The sequence below is a fragment of the Anabrus simplex genome, chromosome 7, assembly GCF_040414725.1.
Source record: "Anabrus simplex isolate iqAnaSimp1 chromosome 7, ASM4041472v1, whole genome shotgun sequence".
NCBI classification, from domain to species: Eukaryota; Metazoa; Arthropoda; class Insecta; order Orthoptera; family Tettigoniidae; genus Anabrus; species Anabrus simplex.
The window spans coordinates 455,082-478,948 of NC_090271.1; positions in this window are offsets into that span (position 1 = coordinate 455,082).

Genomic DNA, 23,867 nt, shown 5'->3' on the forward strand with positions numbered 1-23,867 from the left:
TGTGTGTACTGGCGTGTAGTACTCAGTGGAGTACAGTGCCTGTACTGCCGTGTAATCCCGAGTGGAGTACTGTGTGTATAGTGCCATGTAGTACCGAGTGGAGTACAGTGTCTGTACTGCGGTGTAGTACTGAGTGGAGTCAGTGCCTGTACTGCCATGTAGGACTGAGTGGAGTACAGTGCCTGTATTGCCGTGTAGTACCGAGTGGGGGACTGTGTGTATACTGCCGTGTAGTACTGAGTGGAGTACAGTGTGTATAGTGCCGTCTAGTACCGAGTGGGGTTTGTGTGCATACTACCGTGTAGTACTGAGTGGAGTACAGTGCCTGTACTGCCGTGTAGTACCGAGTGGTGTACTGTGTGTATAGTGCCGTGTAGTACCGAGTGTAGTACTGTGTGCATAGTGCCGTGTAGTACTGAGTGGAGTACAGTGCCTGTACTGCCGTGTAGTACCGAGTGGAGTACTGTGTGTATAGTGCCTTGTAGTACCGAGTGGAGTACAGTGCATGTAGTGTCGTGTATTATTGAGTGGAGTACTGTTTGTATAGTGCGGTGTAATACCGAGTGGAGTACAGTGCATGAACTGCCGTGTAGTACCGAGTGGAGTACTGTGTGTATAGTGCCGTGTAGTACCGAGTGGAGTACAGTGCCTGTATTGCCGTGTAGTACCGAGTGGAGTACAGTGTGTATAGTGCCGTGTAGTACCGAGTGGAGTACTGTGTGCATACTGCCGTGTAGTACTGAGTGGAGTACAGTACCTGTACTGTCGTGTAGTACCGAGTGGAGTACTGTGTGTATAGTGCCGTGTAGTACCGATTGGAGTACACTGCCTGTACTGCCGTGTAGTACTGTGCCTGAACTGCCGTGTAGTCCCGAGTGGAGTACAGTGCATGTACTGCCGTGTAGTAGTGAGTGGAGTACTGTGCCTGTACTGCCGTGTAGTACTGAGTGGAGTACTGTGTGTATAGTGCCGTGTAGTACCGGGTGGAGTACATTGGGTGTACTGCCGTGTAGTACTGAGTAGGGTACAGTGCCTGTACTGCCGTGTAGTACTGAGTGGAGTACAGTGCCTGTACTGCCGTGTAGTACTGAGTGGAGTATAGTGCCTGTACTGCCGTGTAGTCCCGAGTGGAGTACTGTGTGTATAGTGCCGTGTAGTACCGAGTGGAGTACAGTGTCTGTACTGCGGTGTAGTACTGAGTGGAGTCAGTGCCTGTACTGCCGTGTAGGACTGAGTGGAGTACAGTGCCTGTATTGCCGTGTAGTACCGAGTGGGGGACTGTGTGTATACTGCCGTGTAGTACTGAGTGGAGTACAGTGTGTATAGTGCCGTCTAGTACCGAGTGGGGTTTGTGAGCATACTACCGTGTAGTACTGAGTGGAGTACAGTGCCTGTATTGCCATGTTGTCCCGAGTGGAGTACTGTGTGTATACTGCCGTGTAGTACCGAGTGGAGTACAGTGCCTGTACTGCCATGTAGTGCCGAGTGGAGTACTGTGTATATACTGCCGTGTACTACTGAGTGGAGTACAGTGCCTATACTGTCGTGTAGTACCGAGTGGAGTACTGTGTGTATAGTGCCGTGTAGTACCGAGTGGAGTACTGTGTGCATACTGCCGTGTAGTACTGAGTGGAGTACAGTGCCTGTACTGCCGTGTAGTACCGAGTGGAGTACTGTGTGTATAGTGCCGTGTAGAACCGAGTTTAGTACAGTGCATGTACTGCCGTGTAGTACTGAGTGGAGTACAGTGCCTGTACTGCCGTGTAGTACTGAGTGGAGTACAGTGCCTGTACTGCCGTGTAGTCCCGAGTGGAGTACTGTGTGTATAGTGCCGTGTAGTACCGAGTGGAGTACAGTGCCTGTACTGCGGTGTAGTACTGAGTGGAGTACAGTGCCTGTACTGCCGTGTAGGACTGAGTGGAGTACAGTGGCTGTACTGCCGTGTAGTCCCGAGTGGAGTACAGTGCCTGTACTGCCGTGTAGTACTGCGTGGAGTACAGTGCCTGTACTGCCGTGTAGTCCCGAATGGAGTACTGTGTGTATAGTGCCGTGTAGTACCGAATGGAGTACAGTGCCTGTACTGCCGTGTAGTACTGAGTGGAGTACTGTGTGTATAGTGCCGTGTAGTACCGAGTGGAGTACAGTGCCTGTACTGCCGTGTAGTACTGCGTGGAGTACAGTGCCTGTACTGCCGTGTAGTCCCGAATGGAGTACTGTGTGTATAGTGCCGTGTAGTACCGAGTGGAGTACAGTGCATGTACTGAAGTGTAGTACCGACTGGAGTACTGTGTGTGTAGTGTGGTGTAGTACCGAGTGGAGTACAGTGTATGTACTGCCGTGTAGTACCGAGTGGAGTACTGTGTGTATAGTGCCGTGTAGTACCGAGTGGAGTACAGTGCCTGTATTGCCGTGTAGTACCGATTGGAGTACTGTGTGTATAGTGCCGTGTAGTACCGAGTGGAGTACAGTGCTTATACTGCCGTGTAGTACTGAGTGGGGTACAGTGCCTGTACTGCCGTGTAGTACCGAGTGGAGGACAGTGCCTGTACTGCCATGTTGTCCCCAGTGGAGTACTGTGTGCATACTGCCGTGTAGTACTGAGTGGAGTACAGTGCATGTACTGCCGTGTAGTACCGAGTGGAGTACTGTGTGTATAATGCCGTGTAGTACCGAGTGGAGTACAGTGCCTGTACTGCGTGTAGTACCGAGTGGAGTACTGTGTGTATAGTGCCGTGTAGTGCCGAGTGGAGTACAGTGCCTGTACTGCCGTGTAGTACTGTGGGGAGTACAGTGTGAATAGTGCCGTGCAGTACCGAGTGGAGTACAGTGCCTGTACTGCCGTGTTGTACCGAGTGGAGTACAGTGTGTATAGTGCCGTCTAGTACCGAGTGGAGTACAGTGTGTAATGTGCCGTGTAGTACTGAGTGGAGTACAGTGCCTGTACTGCCGTGTAGTACCGAGTGGAGTACAGTGTGTATAGTGCCGTGTAGTACCGAGTGGAGTACAGTGCCTGTACTTCCGTGTAGTACTGAGTGGAATACATTGCCTGTACTGCCGTGTAGTACCGAGTGGTGTACAGTGTGTATAGTGCCGTGTAGTACTGAGTGGAGAACAGTGCCTGTGCTGCCGTGTAGTACTGAGTGGGGTACAGTGCCTGTACTGACGTGTAGTACCGAGTGGGGGAATGTGTGTATACTGCCGTGTAGTACTGAGTATAGTACAGTGCCTGTACTGCCGTGTAGTACTGAGTGGAGTACTGTGTGCATACTGCCGTGTAGTACTGAGTGGTGTACAGTGCCTGTACTGCCGTGTAGTACCGAGTGGAGTACTGTGTGCATACTGCCGTGTAGTACTGAGTTGAGTACAGTGCCTGTACAGCCGTGTAGTACTCAGTGGGGTACAGTGCCTGTACTGCCGTGTAATACCGAGTGGGGGACTGTGTGTATACTGCCGTGTAGTACTGAGTATAGTACAGTGCCTGTACTGCCGTGTAGTACTGAGTGCAGTACTGTGTGCATACTGCCGTGTAGTACTGAGTGGTGTACAGTGCCTGTACTGCCGTGTAGTACCGAGTGGAGTACTGTGTGCATACTGCCGTGTAGTACTGAGTGGAGTACAGTGCCTGTACTGCCGTGTAGTACCGAGTGGAGTACTGTGTGTAAGGTGCCGTGTAGTACCGAGTGGAGTACGGTGCATGTGCTGCCGTGTAGTACCGAGTGGAGTACTGTGTGTATAGTGCGGTGTAGTACCGAGTGTAGTACATTGCATGTACTGCCGTGTAGTACCGACTGGAGTACTGTGTGTATAGTGCCGTGTAGTACCGAGTGGAGTACAGTGCCTGTAATGCCGTGTAGTAAAGAGTGGAGTACTGTGTGTACAGTGCCATGTAGTACCGAGTGGGGTACTGTGTGTGTACTGCCGTGTAGTTCCGAGTGGAGTACGGTATGTGTACTGCCGTGTAGTACTGAGTGGAGTACGGTGTCTGTACTGCCGTGTAGTACTGAGTGGAGTACGGTGTCTGTACTGCCGTGTAGTACTGAGTGAAGTACTGTATGTAGAGTGCCGTGGAGTGCTGAGTGGAGTACTTTGTGTGTACTGCCGTGTAGTACCGAATGGATTAGGTTGTGTGTACTGGCGTGTAGTGCTGAGTGGATTACGGTGTCTGTACTGTCGTGTAGTACCGAATGGAGTGCGATTTGTGTACTGGCGTGTAGTACTGAGTGGAGTACAGTGCCTGTACTGCCGTGTAGTCCCGAGTGGAGTACTGTGTGTATAGTGCCGTGTAGTACCGAGTGGAGTACAGTGTCTGTACTGCGGTGTAGTACTGAGTGGAGTCAGTGCCTGTACTGCCGTGTAGGACTGAGTGGAGTACAGTGCCTGTATTGCCGTGTAGTACCGAGTGGGGGACTGTGTGTATACTGCCGTGTAGTACTGAGTGGAGTACAGTGTGTATAGTGCCGTCTAGTACCGAGTGGGGATTGTGTGCATACTACCGTGTAGTACTGAGTGGAGTACAGTGTGTATAGTGCCGTGTAGTACCGAGTGTAGGACTGTGTGCATAGTGCCGTGTAGTACTGAGTGGAGTACAGTGCCTGTACTGCCGTGTAGTACCGAGTGGAGTACTGTGTGTATAGTGCCTTGTAGTACCGAGTGGAGTACAGTGCATGTAGTGTCGTGTATTATTGAGTGGAGTACTGTTTGTATAGTGCGGTGTAATACCGAGTGGAGTACAGTGCATGAACTGCCGTGTAGTACCGAGTGGAGTACTCTGTGTATAGTGCCGTGTAGTACCGAGTGGAGTACAGTGCCTGTATTGCCGTGTAGTCCCGAGTGGAGTACAGTGCATGTACTGCCGTGTAGTAGTGAGTGGAGTACTGTGCCTGTACTGCCGTGTAGTACTGAGTGGAGTACTGTGTGTATAGTGCCGTGTAGTACCGGGTGGAGTACATTGGGTGTACTGCCGTGTAGTACTGAGTGGGGTACAGTGCCTGTACTGCCGTGTAGTACTGAGTGGAGTACAGTGCCTGTACTGCCGTGTAGTACTGAGTGGAGTATAGTGCCTGTACTGCCGTGTAGTCCCGAGTGGAGTACTGTGTGTATAGTGCCGTGTAGTACCGAGTGGAGTACAGTGTCTGTACTGCGGTGTAGTACTGAGTGGAGTCAGTGCCTGTACTGCCGTGTAGGACTGAGTGGAGTACTGTGTGTATAGTGCCGTGTAGAACCGAGTGGAGTACAGTGCCTGTACTGCCATGTAGTGCCGAGTGGAGTACTGTGTATATACTGCCGTGTACTACTGAGTGGAGTACAGTGCCTATACTGTCGTGTAGTACCGAGTGGAGTACTGTGTGTATAGTGCCGTGTAGTACCGAGTGGAGTACTGTGTGCATAATGCCGTGCAGTACTGAGTGGAGTACAGTGCCTGTACTGCCGTGTAGTACCGAGTGGAGTACTGTGTGTATAGTGCCGTGTAGAACCGAGTTTAGTACAGTGCATGTACTGCCGTGTATTACCGAGTCGAGTACTGTGTGTATAGTGCGGTGTAGTACCGAGTGGAGTACAGTGCATGTACTCCCGTGTAGTACCGAGTGGAGTACTGTGGGTATAGTGCCGTGTAGTGCCGAGTGGAGTACAGTGCTTGTATTGTCGAGTAGTACCGAGTGGAGTACTATGTGTATAGTGCCGTGTAGTACCGAGTGGAGCACTGTGTGCATACTGCCGTGTAGTACTGAGTGGAGTACAGTGTGTATAGTGCCGTCTAGTACCGAGTGGGGTTTGTGTGCATACTACCGTGTAGTACTGAGTGGAGTACAGTGCCTGTATTGCCATGTTGTCCCGAGTGGAGTACTGTGTGTATACTGCCGTGTAGTACCGAGTGGAGTACAGTGCCTGTACTGCCATGTAGTGCCGAGTGGAGTACTGTGTATATACTGCCGTGTACTACTGAGTGGAGTACAGTGCCTATACTGTCGTGTAGTACCGAGTGGAGTACTGTGTGTATAGTGCCGTGTAGTACCGAGTGGAGTACTGTGTGCATAATGCCGTGCAGTACTGAGTGGAGTACAGTGCCTGTACTGCCGTGTAGTACCGAGTGGAGTACTGTGTGTATAGTGCCGTGTAGAACCGAGTTTAGTACAGTGCATGTACTGCCGTGTATTACCGAGTCGAGTACTGTGTGTATAGTGCGGTGTAGTACCGAGTGGAGTACAGTGCATGTACTCCCGTGTAGTACCGAGTTGAGTACTGTGGGTATAGTGCCGTGTAGTGCCGAGTGGAGTACAGTGCTTGTATTGTCGAGTAGTACCGAGTGGAGTACTATGTGTATAGTGCCGTGTAGTACCGAGTGGAGCACTGTGTGCATACTGCCGTGTAGTACTGAGTGGAGTACAGTACCTGTACTGCCGTGTAGTACCGAGTGGAGTACTGTGTGTATAGTGCCGTGTAGTACCGAGTGGAGTACAGTGCCTGTATTGCCGTGTAGTACCGAGTGGAGAGTAGTGTGTGTAGTGCCGTGTAGTACCGAGTGGAGTACTGTGTGTATAGTGCGGTGTAGTACTGAGTTGAGTACAGTGCCTGTACAGCCGTGTAGTACTCAGTGGGGTACAGTGCCTGTACTGCCGTGTAATACCGAGTGGGGGACTGTGTGTATACTGCCGTGTAGTACTGAGTATAGTACAGTGCCTGTACTGCCGTGTAGTACTGAGTGCAGTACTGTGTGCATACTGCCGTGTAGTACTGAGTGGTGTACAGTGCCTGTACTGCCGTGTAGTACCGAGTGGAGTACTGTGTGCATACTGCCGTGTAGTACTGAGTGGAGTACAGTGCCTGTACTGCCGTGTAGTACCGAGTGGAGTACTGTGTGTAAGGTGCCGTGTAGTACCGAGTGGAGTACGGTGCATGTGCTGCCGTGTAGTACCGAGTGGAGTACTGTGTGTATAGTGCGGTGTAGTACCGAGTGTAGTACATTGCATGTACTGCCGTGTAGTACCGACTGGAGTACTGTGTGTATAGTGCCGTGTAGTACCGAGTGGAGTACAGTGCCTGTAATGCCGTGTAGTAAAGAGTGGAGTACTGTGTGTACAGTGCCATGTAGTACCGAGTGGGGTACTGTGTGTGTACTGCCGTGTAGTTCCGAGTGGAGTACGGTATGTGTACTGCCGTGTAGTACTGAGTGGAGTACGGTGTCTGTACTGCCGTGTAGTACTGAGTGGAGTACGGTGTCTGTACTGCCGTGTAGTACTGAGTGAAGTACTGTATGTAGAGTGCCGTGGAGTGCTGAGTGGAGTACTTTGTGTGTACTGCCGTGTAGTACCGAATGGATTAGGTTGTGTGTACTGGCGTGTAGTGCTGAGTGGATTACGGTGTCTGTACTGTCGTGTAGTACCGAATGGAGTGCGATTTGTGTACTGGCGTGTAGTACTGAGTGGAGTACAGTGCCTGTACTGCCGTGTAGTCCCGAGTGGAGTACTGTGTGTATAGTGCCGTGTAGTACCGAGTGGAGTACAGTGTCTGTACTGCGGTGTAGTACTGAGTGGAGTCAGTGCCTGTACTGCCGTGTAGGACTGAGTGGAGTACAGTGCCTGTATTGCCGTGTAGTACCGAGTGGGGGACTGTGTGTATACTGCCGTGTAGTACTGAGTGGAGTACAGTGTGTATAGTGCCGTCTAGTACCGAGTGGGGTTTGTGTGCATACTACCGTGTAGTACTGAGTGGAGTACAGTGCCTGTACTGCCGTGTAGTACCGAGTGGTGTACTGTGTGTATAGTGCCGTGTAGTACCGAGTGTAGGACTGTGTGCATATTGCCGTGTAGTACTGAGTGGAGTACAGTGCCTGTACTGCCGTGTAGTACCGAGTGGAGTACTGTGTGTATAGTGCCTTGTAGTACCGAGTGGAGTACAGTGCATGTAGTGTCGTGTATTATTGAGTGGAGTACTGTTTGTATAGTGCGGTGTAATACCGAGTGGAGTACAGTGCATGAACTGCCGTGTAGTACCGAGTGGAGTACTCTGTGTATAGTGCCGTGTAGTACCGAGTGGAGTACAGTGCCTGTATTGCCGTGTAGTACCGAGTGGAGTACAGTGTGTATAGTGCCGTGTAGTACCGAGTTGAGTACTGTGTGCATACTGCCGTGTAGTACTGAGTGGAGTACAGTACCTGTACTGTCGTGTAGTACCGAGTGGAGTACTGTGTGTATAGTGCCGTGTAGTACCGAGTGGAGTACACTGCCTGTACTGCCGTGTAGTACTGTGCCTGAACTGCCGTGTAGTCCCGAGTGGAGTACAGTGCATGTACTGCCGTGTAGTAGTGAGTGGAGTACTGTGCCTGTACTGCCGTGTAGTACTGAGTGGAGTACTGTGTGTATAGTGCCGTGTAGTACCGGGTGGATTACATTGGGTGTACTGCCGTGTAGTACTGAGTGGGGTACAGTGCCTGTACTGCCGTGTAGTACTGAGTGGAGTACAGTGCCTGTACTGCCGTGTAGTACTGAGTGGAGTATAGTGCCTGTACTGCCGTGTAGTCCCGAGTGGAGTACTGTGTGTATAGTGCCGTGTAGTACCGAGTGGAGTACAGTGTCTGTACTGCGGTGTAGTACTGAGTGGAGTCAGTGCCTGTACTGCCGTGTAGGACTGAGTGGAGTACAGTGCCTGTATTGCCGTGTAGTACCGAGTGGAGTACTGTGTGCATACTGCCGTGTAGTACTGAGTTGAGTACAGTGCCTGTACAGCCATGTAGTACTCAGTGGGGTACAGTGCCTGTACTGCCGTGTAATACCGAGTGGGGGACTGTGTGTATACTGCCGTGTAGTACTGAGTATAGTACAGTGCCTGTACTGCCGTGTAGTACTGAGTGGAGTACTGTGTGCATACTGCCGTGTAGTACTGAGTGGAGTACGGTGCATGTGCTGCCGTGTAGTACCGAGTGGAGTACTGTGTGTATAGTGCGGTGTAGTACCGAGTGTAGTACATTGCATGTACTGCCGTGTAGTACCGACTGGAGTACTGTGTGTATAGTGCCGTGTAGTACCGAGTGGAGTACAGTGCCTGTAATGCCGTGTAGTAAAGAGTGGAGTACTGTGTGTACAGTGCCATGTAGTACCGAGTGGGGTACTGTGTGTGTACTGCCGTGTAGTTCCGAGTGGAGTACGGTATGTGTACTGCCGTGTAGCACCGAGTGGAGTATTGTGTGTGTGTGTACTGCCATGTAGTACCGAGTGGAGGAATGTGTGTATACTGCCGTGGGGTACTGAGTGGAGTACTGTGTGCATACTGCCGTGTAGTACTGTGTGGAGTACGATGTGTGTACTGCCGTGTAGTACTGAGTGGATTACGACGTGTGTGTACTGCCGTGTAGTACTGAGTGGAGTACGGTGTCTGTACTGCCGTGTAGTACTGAGTTTAGTACGGTGTCTGTACTGCCGTGTAGTACTGAGTGAAGTACTGTATGTAGAGTGCCGTGGAGTGCTGAGTGGAGTACTTTGTGTGTACTGCCGTGTAGTACCGAATGGATTAGGTTGTGTGTACTGGCGTGTAGTGCTGAGTGGATAACGGTGTCTGTACTCTCGTGTAGTACCGAATGGAGTGCGATGTGTGTACTGGCGTGTAGTACTCAGTGGAGTACAGTGCCTGTACTGCCGTGTAATCCCGAGTGGAGTACTGTGTGTATAGTGCCATGTAGTACCGAGTGGAGTACAGTGTCTGTACTGCGGTGTAGTACTGAGTGGAGTCAGTGCCTGTACTGCCATGTAGGACTGAGTGGAGTACAGTGCCTGTATTGCCGTGTAGTACCGAGTGGGGGACTGTGTGTATACTGCCGTGTAGTACTGAGTGGAGTACAGTGTGTATAGTGCCGTCTAGTACCGAGTGGGGTTTGTGTGCATACTACCGTGTAGTACTGAGTGGAGTACAGTGCCTGTACTGCCGTGTAGTACCGAGTGGTGTACTGTGTGTATAGTGCCGTGTAGTACCGAGTGTAGTACTGTGTGCATAGTGCCGTGTAGTACTGAGTGGAGTACAGTGCCTGTACTGCCGTGTAGTACCGAGTGGAGTACTGTGTGTATAGTGCCTTGTAGTACCGAGTGGAGTACAGTGCATGTAGTGTCGTGTATTATTGAGTGGAGTACTGTTTGTATAGTGCGGTGTAATACCGAGTGGAGTACAGTGCATGAACTGCCGTGTAGTACCGAGTGGAGTACTGTGTGTATAGTGCCGTGTAGTACCGAGTGGAGTACAGTGCCTGTATTGCCGTGTAGTACCGAGTGGAGTACAGTGTGTATAGTGCCGTGTAGTACCGAGTGGAGTACTGTGTGCATACTGCCGTGTAGTACTGAGTGGAGTACAGTACCTGTACTGTCGTGTAGTACCGAGTGGAGTACTGTGTGTATAGTGCCGTGTAGTACCGATTGGAGTACACTGCCTGTACTGCCGTGTAGTACTGTGCCTGAACTGCCGTGTAGTCCCGAGTGGAGTACAGTGCATGTACTGCCGTGTAGTAGTGAGTGGAGTACTGTGCCTGTACTGCCGTGTAGTACTGAGTGGAGTACTGTGTGTATAGTGCCGTGTAGTACCGGGTGGAGTACATTGGGTGTACTGCCGTGTAGTACTGAGTAGGGTACAGTGCCTGTACTGCCGTGTAGTACTGAGTGGAGTACAGTGCCTGTACTGCCGTGTAGTACTGAGTGGAGTATAGTGCCTGTACTGCCGTGTAGTCCCGAGTGGAGTACTGTGTGTATAGTGCCGTGTAGTACCGAGTGGAGTACAGTGTCTGTACTGCGGTGTAGTACTGAGTGGAGTCAGTGCCTGTACTGCCGTGTAGGACTGAGTGGAGTACAGTGCCTGTATTGCCGTGTAGTACCGAGTGGGGGACTGTGTGTATACTGCCGTGTAGTACTGAGTGGAGTACAGTGTGTATAGTGCCGTCTAGTACCGAGTGGGGTTTGTGAGCATACTACCGTGTAGTACTGAGTGGAGTACAGTGCCTGTATTGCCATGTTGTCCCGAGTGGAGTACTGTGTGTATACTGCCGTGTAGTACCGAGTGGAGTACAGTGCCTGTACTGCCATGTAGTGCCGAGTGGAGTACTGTGTATATACTGCCGTGTACTACTGAGTGGAGTACAGTGCCTATACTGTCGTGTAGTACCGAGTGGAGTACTGTGTGTATAGTGCCGTGTAGTACCGAGTGGAGTACTGTGTGCATACTGCCGTGTAGTACTGAGTGGAGTACAGTGCCTGTACTGCCGTGTAGTACCGAGTGGAGTACTGTGTGTATAGTGCCGTGTAGAACCGAGTTTAGTACAGTGCATGTACTGCCGTGTAGTACTGAGTGGAGTACAGTGCCTGTACTGCCGTGTAGTACTGAGTGGAGTACAGTGCCTGTACTGCCGTGTAGTCCCGAGTGGAGTACTGTGTGTATAGTGCCGTGTAGTACCGAGTGGAGTACAGTGCCTGTACTGCGGTGTAGTACTGAGTGGAGTACATTGCCTGTACTGCCGTGTAGGACTGAGTGGAGTACAGTGGCTGTACTGCCGTGTAGTCCCGAGTGGAGTACAGTGCCTGTACTGCCGTGTAGTACTGCGTGGAGTACAGTGCCTGTACTGCCGTGTAGTCCCGAATGGAGTACTGTGTGTATAGTGCCGTGTAGTACCGAATGGAGTACAGTGCCTGTACTGCCGTGTAGTACTGAGTGGAGTACTGTGTGTATAGTGCCGTGTAGTACCGAGTGGAGTACAGTGCCTGTACTGCCGTGTAGTACTGCGTGGAGTACAGTGCCTGTACTGCCGTGTAGTCCCGAATGGAGTACTGTGTGTATAGTGCCGTGTAGTACCGAGTGGAGTACAGTGCATGTACTGAAGTGTAGTACCGACTGGAGTACTGTGTGTGTAGTGTGGTGTAGTACCGAGTGGAGTACAGTGTATGTACTGCCGTGTAGTACCGAGTGGAGTACTGTGTGTATAGTGCCGTGTAGTACCGAGTGGAGTACAGTGCCTGTATTGCCGTGTAGTACCGATTGGAGTACTGTGTGTATAGTGCCGTGTAGTACCGAGTGGAGTACAGTGCTTATACTGCCGTGTAGTACTGAGTGGGGTACAGTGCCTGTACTGCCGTGTAGTACCGAGTGGAGGACAGTGCCTGTACTGCCATGTTGTCCCCAGTGGAGTACTGTGTGCATACTGCCGTGTAGTACTGAGTGGAGTACAGTGCATGTACTGCCGTGTAGTACCGAGTGGAGTACTGTGTGTATAATGCCGTGTAGTACCGAGTGGAGTACAGTGCCTGTACTGCGTGTAGTACCGAGTGGAGTACTGTGTGTATAGTGCCGTGTAGTGCCGAGTGGAGTACAGTGCCTGTACTGCCGTGTAGTACTGTGGGGAGTACAGTGTGAATAGTGCCGTGCAGTACCGAGTGGAGTACAGTGCCTGTACTGCCGTGTTGTACCGAGTGGAGTACAGTGTGTATAGTGCCGTCTAGTACCGAGTGGAGTACAGTGTGTAATGTGCCGTGTAGTACTGAGTGGAGTACAGTGCCTGTACTGCCGTGTAGTACCGAGTGGAGTACAGTGTGTATAGTGCCGTGTAGTACCGAGTGGAGTACAGTGCCTGTACTTCCGTGTAGTACTGAGTGGAATACATTGCCTGTACTGCCGTGTAGTACCGAGTGGTGTACAGTGTGTATAGTGCCGTGTAGTACTGAGTGGAGAACAGTGCCTGTGCTGCCGTGTAGTACTGAGTGGGGTACAGTGCCTGTACTGACGTGTAGTACCGAGTGGGGGAATGTGTGTATACTGCCGTGTAGTACTGAGTATAGTACAGTGCCTGTACTGCCGTGTAGTACTGAGTGGAGTACTGTGTGCATACTGCCGTGTAGTACTGAGTGGTGTACAGTGCCTGTACTGCCGTGTAGTACCGAGTGGAGTACTGTGTGCATACTGCCGTGTAGTACTGAGTTGAGTACAGTGCCTGTACAGCCGTGTAGTACTCAGTGGGGTACAGTGCCTGTACTGCCGTGTAATACCGAGTGGGGGACTGTGTGTATACTGCCGTGTAGTACTGAGTATAGTACAGTGCCTGTACTGCCGTGTAGTACTGAGTGCAGTACTGTGTGCATACTGCCGTGTAGTACTGAGTGGTGTACAGTGCCTGTACTGCCGTGTAGTACCGAGTGGAGTACTGTGTGCATACTGCCGTGTAGTACTGAGTGGAGTACAGTGCCTGTACTGCCGTGTAGTACCGAGTGGAGTACTGTGTGTAAGGTGCCGTGTAGTACCGAGTGGAGTACGGTGCATGTGCTGCCGTGTAGTACCGAGTGGAGTACTGTGTGTATAGTGCGGTGTAGTACCGAGTGTAGTACATTGCATGTACTGCCGTGTAGTACCGACTGGAGTACTGTGTGTATAGTGCCGTGTAGTACCGAGTGGAGTACAGTGCCTGTAATGCCGTGTAGTAAGGAGTGGAGTACTGTGTGTACAGTGCCATGTAGTACCGAGTGGGGTACTGTGTGTGTACTGCCGTGTAGTTCCGAGTGGAGTACGGTATGTGTACTGCCGTGTAGTACTGAGTGGAGTACGGTGTCTGTACTGCCGTGTAGTACTGAGTGGAGTACGGTGTCTGTACTGCCGTGTAGTACTGAGTGAAGTACTGTATGTAGAGTGCCGTGGAGTGCTGAGTGGAGTACTTTGTGTGTACTGCCGTGTAGTACCGAATGGATTAGGTTGTGTGTACTGGCGTGTAGTGCTGAGTGGATTACGGTGTCTGTACTGTCGTGTAGTACCGAATGGAGTGCGATTTGTGTACTGGCGTGTAGTACTGAGTGGAGTACAGTGCCTGTACTGCCGTGTAGTCCCGAGTGGAGTACTGTGTGTATAGTGCCGTGTAGTACCGAGTGGAGTACAGTGTCTGTACTGCGGTGTAGTACTGAGTGGAGTCAGTGCCTGTACTGCCGTGTAGGACTGAGTGGAGTACAGTGCCTGTATTGCCGTGTAGTACCGAGTGGGGGACTGTGTGTATACTGCCGTGTAGTACTGAGTGGAGTACAGTGTGTATAGTGCCGTCTAGTACCGAGTGGGGTTTGTGTGCATACTACCGTGTAGTACTGAGTGGAGTACAGTGTGTATAGTGCCGTGTAGTACCGAGTGTAGGACTGTGTGCATAGTGCCGTGTAGTACTGAGTGGAGTACAGTGCCTGTACTGCCGTGTAGTACCGAGTGGAGTACTGTGTGTATAGTGCCTTGTAGTACCGAGTGGAGTACAGTGCATGTAGTGTCGTGTATTATTGAGTGGAGTACTGTTTGTATAGTGCGGTGTAATACCGAGTGGAGTACAGTGCATGAACTGCCGTGTAGTACCGAGTGGAGTACTCTGTGTATAGTGCCGTGTAGTACCGAGTGGAGTACAGTGCCTGTATTGCCGTGTAGTCCCGAGTGGAGTACAGTGCATGTACTGCCGTGTAGTAGTGAGTGGAGTACTGTGCCTGTACTGCCGTGTAGTACTGAGTGGAGTACTGTGTGTATAGTGCCGTGTAGTACCGGGTGGAGTACATTGGGTGTACTGCCGTGTAGTACTGAGTGGGGTACAGTGCCTGTACTGCCGTGTAGTACTGAGTGGAGTACAGTGCCTGTACTGCCGTGTAGTACTGAGTGGAGTATAGTGCCTGTACTGCCGTGTAGTCCCGAGTGGAGTACTGTGTGTATAGTGCCGTGTAGTACCGAGTGGAGTACAGTGTCTGTACTGCGGTGTAGTACTGAGTGGAGTCAGTGCCTGTACTGCCGTGTAGGACTGAGTGGAGTACTGTGTGTATAGTGCCGTGTAGAACCGAGTGGAGTACAGTGCCTGTACTGCCATGTAGTGCCGAGTGGAGTACTGTGTATATACTGCCGTGTACTACTGAGTGGAGTACAGTGCCTATACTGTCGTGTAGTACCGAGTGGAGTACTGTGTGTATAGTGCCGTGTAGTACCGAGTGGAGTACTGTGTGCATAATGCCGTGCAGTACTGAGTGGAGTACAGTGCCTGTACTGCCGTGTAGTACCGAGTGGAGTACTGTGTGTATAGTGCCGTGTAGAACCGAGTTTAGTACAGTGCATGTACTGCCGTGTATTACCGAGTCGAGTACTGTGTGTATAGTGCGGTGTAGTACCGAGTGGAGTACAGTGCATGTACTCCCGTGTAGTACCGAGTGGAGTACTGTGGGTATAGTGCCGTGTAGTGCCGAGTGGAGTACAGTGCTTGTATTGTCGAGTAGTACCGAGTGGAGTACTATGTGTATAGTGCCGTGTAGTACCGAGTGGAGCACTGTGTGCATACTGCCGTGTAGTACTGAGTGGAGTACAGTGTGTATAGTGCCGTCTAGTACCGAGTGGGGTTTGTGTGCATACTACCGTGTAGTACTGAGTGGAGTACAGTGCCTGTATTGCCATGTTGTCCCGAGTGGAGTACTGTGTGTATACTGCCGTGTAGTACCGAGTGGAGTACAGTGCCTGTACTGCCATGTAGTGCCGAGTGGAGTACTGTGTATATACTGCCGTGTACTACTGAGTGGAGTACAGTGCCTATACTGTCGTGTAGTACCGAGTGAAGTACTGTGTGTATAGTGCCGTGTAGTACCGAGTGGAGTACTGTGTGCATAATGCCGTGCAGTACTGAGTGGAGTACAGTGCCTGTACTGCCGTGTAGTACCGAGTGGAGTACTGTGTGTATAGTGCCGTGTAGAACCGAGTTTAGTACAGTGCATGTACTGCCGTGTATTACCGAGTCGAGTACTGTGTGTATAGTGCGGTGTAGTACCGAGTGGAGTACAGTGCATGTACTCCCGTGTAGTACCGAGTGGAGTACTGTGGGTATAGTGCCGTGTAGTGCCGAGTGGAGTACAGTGCTTGTATTGTCGAGTAGTACCGAGTGGAGTACTATGTGTATAGTGCCGTGTAGTACCGAGTGGAGCACTGTGTGCATACTGCCGTGTAGTACTGAGTGGAGTACAGTACCTGTACTGCCGTGTAGTACCGAGTGGAGTACTGTGTGTATAGTGCCGTGTAGTACCGAGTGGAGTACAGTGCCTGTACTGCCGTATAGTACTGAGTGGAGTAGAATGCCTGTACTGCCGTGTAGTACCGAGTGGAGTACAGTGCCTGTATTGCCGTGTAGTACCGAGTGGAGTACAGTGTGTATAGTGCCGTGTAGTACCGAGTGGAGTACTGTGTGTATAGTGCGGTGTAGTACTGAGTGGAGTACAGTACCTGTACTGTCGTGTAGTACCGAGTGGAGTACTCTGTGTATAGTGCCGTGTAGTACCGAGTGGTGTACATTGCCTGTACTGCCGTGTAGTCCCGAGTGGAGTACAGTACATGTACTGCCGTGTAGTAGTGAGTGGAGTACTGTGCCTGTACTGCCGTGTAGTACTGAGTGGAGTACTGTGTGTATAGTGCCGTGTAGTACCGGGTGGAGTACATTGGGTGTACTGCCGTGTAGTACTGAGTGGGGTACAGTGCCTGTACTGCCGTGTAGTACTGAGTGGAGTACAGTGCCTGTACTGCCGTGTAGTACTGAGTGGAGTACAGTGCCTGTACTGCCGTGTAGTCCCGAGTGGAGTACTGTGTGTATAGTGCCGTGTAGTACCGAGTGGAGTACAGTGCCTGTACTGCGGTGTAGTACTGAGTGGAGTACAGTGCCTGTACTGCCGTGTAGGACTGAGTGGAGTACAGTGGCTGTACTGCCGTGTAGTCCCGAGTGGAGTACAGTGCCTGTACTGCCGTGTAGTACTGCGTGGAGTACAGTGCCTGTACTGCCGTGTAGTCCCGAATGGAGTACTGTGTGTATAGTGCCGTGTAGTACCGAATGGAGTACAGTGCCTGTACTGCCGTGTAGTACTGAGTGGAGTACTGTGTGTATAGTGCCGTGTAGTACCGAGTGGAGTACAGTGCCTGTACTGCCGTGTAGTACTGAGTGGAGTACAGTGCCTGTAATGCCGTGTAGTCCCGAATGGAGTACTGTGTGCATAGTGCCGTGTAGTACCGAGTGGAGTACAGTGCCTGTACTGCCGTGTAGTACTGAGTGGAGTACAGTGCCTGTACTGCCGTGTAGTCCGGAGTGGAGTACAGTGCCTGTACTGCCGTGTAGTCCCGAGTGGAGTACTTTGTGTACAGTGCCGTGTAGTACCGAGTGGAGTACAGTGCCTGTACTGCCGTGTAGTACTAAGTGGAGTACAGTGCCTGTACTGCCGTGTAGTCCCGAGTGGAGTACTGTGTGTATAGTGCAGTGTAGTACTGAGTGGTGTACTGTACCTGTACTGCCGTGTAGTACTGAGTGGAGTACAGTGCCTCTACTGCCGTGTAGTACTGAGTATAGTACAGTGCCTGTACTGCCGTGTAGTACCGAGTGGGGGACTGTGTGTATACTGCCGTGTAGTACTGAGTGGGGTACAGTACCTGTACTGCCGAGTAGTCCCGAGTGGAGTACTGTGTGTATATTGCAGTGTAGTGCTGAGTGGAGTACAGTACCTGTACTGCCGTGTAGTACCGAGTGGGGGACTGTGTGCATACTGCCGTGTAGTTCCGAGTGGAGTATAGTGCCTGTACTGGCGTGTAGTACTGAGTGGAGTACAGTGCCTGTATTGCCGTGTAGTCCCGAGTGGAGTACAGTGCCTGTACTGCCGTGTAGTACCGAGTGGGGGACTGTGTGTATAGTGCAGTGTAGTGGTGAGTGGAGTACAGTGCCTGTACTGCCATGTAGTCCCGAGTGGAATACTGTGTGCATACTGCCGTGTAGTACTGAGTAGAGTACAGTGCCTGTACTGCCGTGTAGTACCGAGTGGACTACTGTGTGTATAGTGCCGTGTAGTACCGAGTGGAGTACAGTGCCTGTACTGCCGTGTAGTACTGAGTGGAGTACATTGCCTGTACTGCCGTGTAGTACCGAGTGGAGTACAGTGTGTATAGTGCCGTGTAGTACTGAGTGGAGTACAGTGCCTGTGCTGCCGTGTAGTACTGAGTGGGGTACAGTGCCTGTACTGCCGTGTAGTAACGAGTGGGGGAATGTGTGTATACTGCCGTGTAGTACTGAGTATAGTACAGTGCCTGTACTGCCGTGTAGTACTGAGAGGAATACTGTGTGCATACTGCCATGTAGTACTGAGTGGAGTACAGTACCTGTACTGCCGTGTAGTACCGAGTGGGGGACTGTGTGTATACTGCCGTGTAGTACTGAGTGGCGTACAGTGCCTGTACTACCGTGTAGTACCGAGTGGGGGACTGTGTGTATACTGTCGTGTAGTACTGAGTGGAGTACTGTGTGTATAGTGCAGTGTAGTGCTGAGTGGAGTACAGTACCTGTACTGCCGTGTAGTACTGAGTATAGTACAGTGCCTGTACTGCCGTGTAGTACCGAGTGGGGGACTGTGTGTATACTGCCGTGTAGTACTGAGTGGAGTACAGTACCTGTACTGCCGAGTAGTCCCGAGTGGAGTACTGTGTGTATAGTGCAGTGTAGTGCTGAGTGGAGTACAGTACCTGTACTGCCGTGTAGTACCGAGTGGGGGACTGTGTGCATACTGCCGTGTAGTTCCGAGTGGAGTACAGTGCCTGTACTGCGTGTAGTACTGAGTGGAGTACAGTGCCTGTATTGCCGTGTAGTCCCGAGTGGAGTACAGTGCCTGTACTGCCGCGTAGTAGTGAGTGGAGTACAGTGCCTCTACTGCCGTGTAGTACTGGGTGGAGTACAGTGCCTGTACTGCCGTGTAGTACCGAGTGGGGGACTGTGTTTATACTGCCGTGTAGTTCCGAGTGGACTACAGTGCCTGTACTTCCGTGTAGTACCGAGTGGAATACTGTGTGTATAGTGCCGTGTAGTACCGAGTGGAATACAGTGCCTGTATTGCCGTGTAGTAAAGAGTGTAGTACTGTGTGTACAGTGTCATGTAGTACCGAGTGGAGTACTGTGTGCATACTGCCGTGTAGTACTGCGTGGAGTACAGTACCTGTACTGCCGTGTAGTACCGAGTGGAGTACTGTGTGTATAGTGCCGTGTAGTACCGAGTGGAGTACAGAGCCTGTACTGCCGTGTAGGACTGAGTGTAGTACAGTGCCTGAACTGCCACGCAGTACTGAGTGGAGTACATTGCCTGTACTGCCGTGTAGTCCCGAGTGGTGTACAGTGCCTGTACTGCCGTGTAGTACTGAGTGGAGTACAGTGCCTGTACTTCCGTGGCGTAGTGAGTGGAGTACTGTGCATGTACTGCCGTGTAGTACCGAGTGGAGTACAGTGCCTGTACTGCCGTGTAGTACTGAGTGGATTACAGTGCCTGTACTGCCGTGTAGTACCGAGTGGAGTACTGTTTGTGTAGTGCAGTGTAGTACCGAGTGGAGTACAGTGCATGTACTGCCGTGTAGTACCGACTGGAGTACTGTGTGTGTAGTGTGGTGTAGTACCGAGTGGAGTACAGTGTATGTACTGCCGTGTAGTACCGAGTGGAGTACTGTGTGTATAGTGCCGTGTAGTACCGAGTGGAGTACAGTGCCTGTATTGCCGTGTAGTACCGATTGGAGTACTGTGTGTATAGTGCCGTGTAGTACCGTGTGGAGTACAGTGCTTATACTGCCGTGTAGTACTGAGTGGGGTACAGTGCCTGTACTGCCGTGTAGTACCGAGTGGAGGACAGTGCCTGTACTGCCATGTTGTCCCCAGTGGAGTACTGTGTGCATACTGCCGTGTAGTACTGAGTGGAGTACAGTGCCTGTACTGCCGTGTAGTACCGAGTGGAGTACTGTGTGTATAATGCCGTGTAGTACCGAGTGGAGTACAGTGCCTGTACTGCGTGTAGTACCGAGTGGAGTACAGTGTGTAATGTGCCGTGTAGTACTGAGTGGAGTACAGTGCCTGTACTGCCGTGTAGTACCGAGTGGAGTACAGTGTGTATAGTGCCGTGTAGTACCGAGTGGAGTACAGTGCCTGTACTTCCGTGTAGTACTGAGTGGAATACATTGCCTGTACTGCCGTGTAGAACCGAGTGGTGTACAGTGTGTATAGTGCCGTGTAGTACTGAGTGGAGTACAGTGCCTGTGCTGCCGTGTAGTACTGAGTGGGGTACAGTGCCTGTACTGACGTGTAGTACCGAGTGGGGGAATGTGTGTATACTGCCGTGTAGTACTGAGTATAGTACAGTGCCTGTACTGCCGTGTAGTACTGAGTGGAGTACTGTGTGCATACTGCCGTGTAGTACTGAGTGGTGTACAGTGCCTGTACTGCCGTGTAGTACCGAGTGGAGTACTGTGTGCATACTGCCGTGTAGTACTGAGTTGAGTACAGTGCCTGTACAGCCGTGTAGTACTCAGTGGGGTACAGTGCCTGTACTGCCGTGTAATACCGAGTGGGGGACTGTGTGTATACTGCCGTGTAGTACTGAGTATAGTACAGTGCCTGTACTGCCGTGTAGTACTGAGTGGAGTACTGTGTGCATACTGCCGTGTAGTACTGAGTGGTGTACAGTGCCTGTACTGCCGTGTAGTACCGAGTGGAGTACTGTGTGCATACTGCCGTGTAGTACTGAGTGGAGTACAGTGCCTGTACTGCCGTGTAGTACCGAGTGGAGTACTGTGTGTAAGGTGCCGTGTAGTACCGAGTGGAGTACGGTGCATGTGCTGCCGTGTAGTACCGAGTGGAGTAATGTGTGTGTAGTGCGGTGTAGTACCGAGTGTAGTACATTGCATGTACTGCCGTGTAGTACCGACTGGAGTACTGTGTGTATAGTGCCGTGTAGTACCGAGTGGAGTACAGTGCCTGTAATGCCGTGTAGTAAAGAGTGGAGTACTGTGTGTACAGTGCCATGTAGTACCGAGTGGGGTACTGTGTGTGTACTGCCGTGTAGTTCCGAGTGGAGTACGGTATGTGTACTGCCGTGTAGCACCGAGTGGAGTATTGTGTGTGTGTACTGCCATGTAGTACCGAGTGGAGGAATGTGTGTATACTGCCGTGGGGTACTGAGTGGAGTACTGTGTGCATACTGCCGTGTAGTACTGTGTGGAGTACGATGTGTGTACTGCCGTGTAGTACTGAGTGGATTACGACGTGTGTGTACTGCCGTGTAGTACTGAGTGGAGTACGGTGTCTGTACTGCCGTGTAGTACTGAGTGGAGTACGGTGTCTGTACTGCCGTGTAGTACTGAGTGAAGTACTGTATGTAGAGTGCCGTGGAGTGCTGAGTGGAGTACTTTGTGTGTACTGCCGTGTAGTACCGAATGGATTAGGTTGTGTGTACTGGCGTGTAGTGCTGAGTGGATAACGGTGTCTGTACTCTCGTGTAGTACCGAATGGAGTGCGATGTGTGTACTGGCGTGTAGTACTCAGTGGAGTACAGTGCCTGTACTGCCGTGTAATCCCGAGTGGAGTACTGTGTGTATAGTGCCATGTAGTACCGAGTGGAGTACAGTGTCTGTACTGCGGTGTAGTACTGAGTGGAGTCAGTGCCTGTACTGCCATGTAGGACTGAGTGGAGTACAGTGCCTGTATTGCCGTGTAGTACCGAGTGGGGGACTGTGTGTATACTGCCGTGTAGTACTGAGTGGAGTACAGTGTGTATAGTGCCGTCTAGTACCGAGTGGGGTTTGTGTGCATACTACCGTGTAGTACTGAGTGGAGTACAGTGCCTGTACTGCCGTGTAGTACCGAGTGGTGTACTGTGTGTATAGTGCCGTGTAGTACCGAGTGTAGTACTGTGTGCATAGTGCCGTGTAGTACTGAGTGGAGTACAGTGCCTGTACTGCCGTGTAGTACCGAGTGGAGTACTGTGTGTATAGTGCCTTGTAGTACCGAGTGGAGTACAGTGCATGTAGTGTCGTGTATTATTGAGTGGAGTACTGTTTGTATAGTGCGGTGTAATACCGAGTGGAGTACAGTGCATGAACTGCCGTGTAGTACCGAGTGGAGTACTGTGTGTATAGTGCCGTGTAGTACCGAGTGGAGTACAGTGCCTGTATTGCCGTGTAGTACCGAGTGGAGTACAGTGTGTATAGTGCCGTGTAGTACCGATTGGAGTACACTGCCTGTACTGCCGTGTAGTACTGTGCCTGAACTGCCGTGTAGTCCCGAGTGGAGTACAGTGCATGTACTGCCATGTAGTAGTGAGTGGAGTACTGTGCCTGTACTGCCGTGTAGTACTGAGTGGAGTACTGTGTGTATAGTGCCGTGTAGTACCGGGTGGAGTACATTGGGTGTACTGCCGTGTAGTACTGAGTGGGGTACAGTGCCTGTACTGCCGTGTAGTACTGAGTGGAGTACAGTGCCTGTACTGCCGTGTAGTACTGAGTGGAGTATAGTGCCTGTACTGCCGTGTAGTCCCGAGTGGAGTACTGTGTGTATAGTGCCGTGTAGTACCGAGTGGAGTACAGTGTCTGTACTGCGGTGTAGTACTGAGTGGAGTCAGTGCCTGTACTGCCGTGTAGGACTGAGTGGAGTACAGTGCCTGTATTGCCGTGTAGTACCGAGTGGGGGACTGTGTGTATACTGCCGTGTAGTACTGAGTGGAGTACAGTGTGTATAGTGCCGTCTAGTACGAGTGGGTTTTGTGTGCATACTACCGTGTAGTACTGAGTGGAGTACAGTGCCTGTATTGCCATGTTGTCCCGAGTGGAGTACTGTGTGTATACTGCCGTGTAGTACCGAGTGGAGTACAGTGCCTGTACTGCCATGTAGCGCCGAGTGGAGTACTGTGTATATACTGCCGTGTACTACTGAGTGGAGTACAGTGCCTATACTGTCGTGTAGTACCGAGTGGAGTACTGTGTGTATAGTGCCGTGTAGTACCGAGTGGAGTACTGTGTGCATACTGCCGTGTAGTACTGAGTGGAGTACAGTGCCTGTACTGCCGTGTAGTACCGAGTGGAGTACTGTGTGTATAGTGCCGTGTAGAACCGAGTTTAGTACAGTGCATGTACTGCCGTGTAGTACTGAGTGGAGTACAGTGCCTGTACTGCCGTGTAGTACTGAGTGGAGTACAGTGCCTGTACTGCCGTGTAGTCCCGAGTGGAGTACTGTGTGTATAGTGCCGTGTAGTACCGAGTGGAGTACAGTGCCTGTACTGCGGTGTAGTACTGAGTGGAGTACAGTGCCTGTACTGCCGTGTAGGACTGAGTGGAGTACAGTGGCTGTACTGCCGTGTAGTCCCGAGTGGAGTACAGTGCCTGTACTGCCGTGTAGTACTGCGTGGAGTACAGTGCCTGTACTGCCGTGTAGTCCCGAATGGAGTACTGTGTGTATAGTGCCGTGTAGTACCGAATGGAGTACAGTGCCTGTACTGCCGTGTAGTACTGAGTGGAGTACTGTGTGTATAGTGCCGTGTAGTACCGAGTGGAGTACAGTGCCTGTACTGCCGTGTAGTACTGCGTGGAGTACAGTGCCTGTACTGCCGTGTAGTCCCGAATGGAGTACTGTGTGTATAGTGCCGTGTAGTACCGAGTGGAGTACAGTGCATGTACTGAAGTGTAGTACCGACTGGAGTACTGTGTGTGTAGTGTGGTGTAGTACCGAGTGGAGTACAGTGTATGTACTGCCGTGTAGTACCGAGTGGAGTACTGTGTGTATAGTGCCGTGTAGTACCGAGTGGAGTACAGTGCCTGTATTGCCGTGTAGTACCGATTGGAGTACTGTGTGTATAGTGCCGTGTAGTACCGAGTGGAGTACAGTGCTTATACTGCCGTGTAGTACTGAGTGGGGTACAGTGCCTGTACTGCCGTGTAGTACCGAGTGGAGGACAGTGCCTGTACTGCCATGTTGTCCCCAGTGGAGTACTGTGTGCATACTGCCGTGTAGTACTGAGTGGAGTACAGTGCATGTACTGCCGTGTAGTACCGAGTGGAGTACTGTGTGTATAATGCCGTGTAGTACCGAGTGG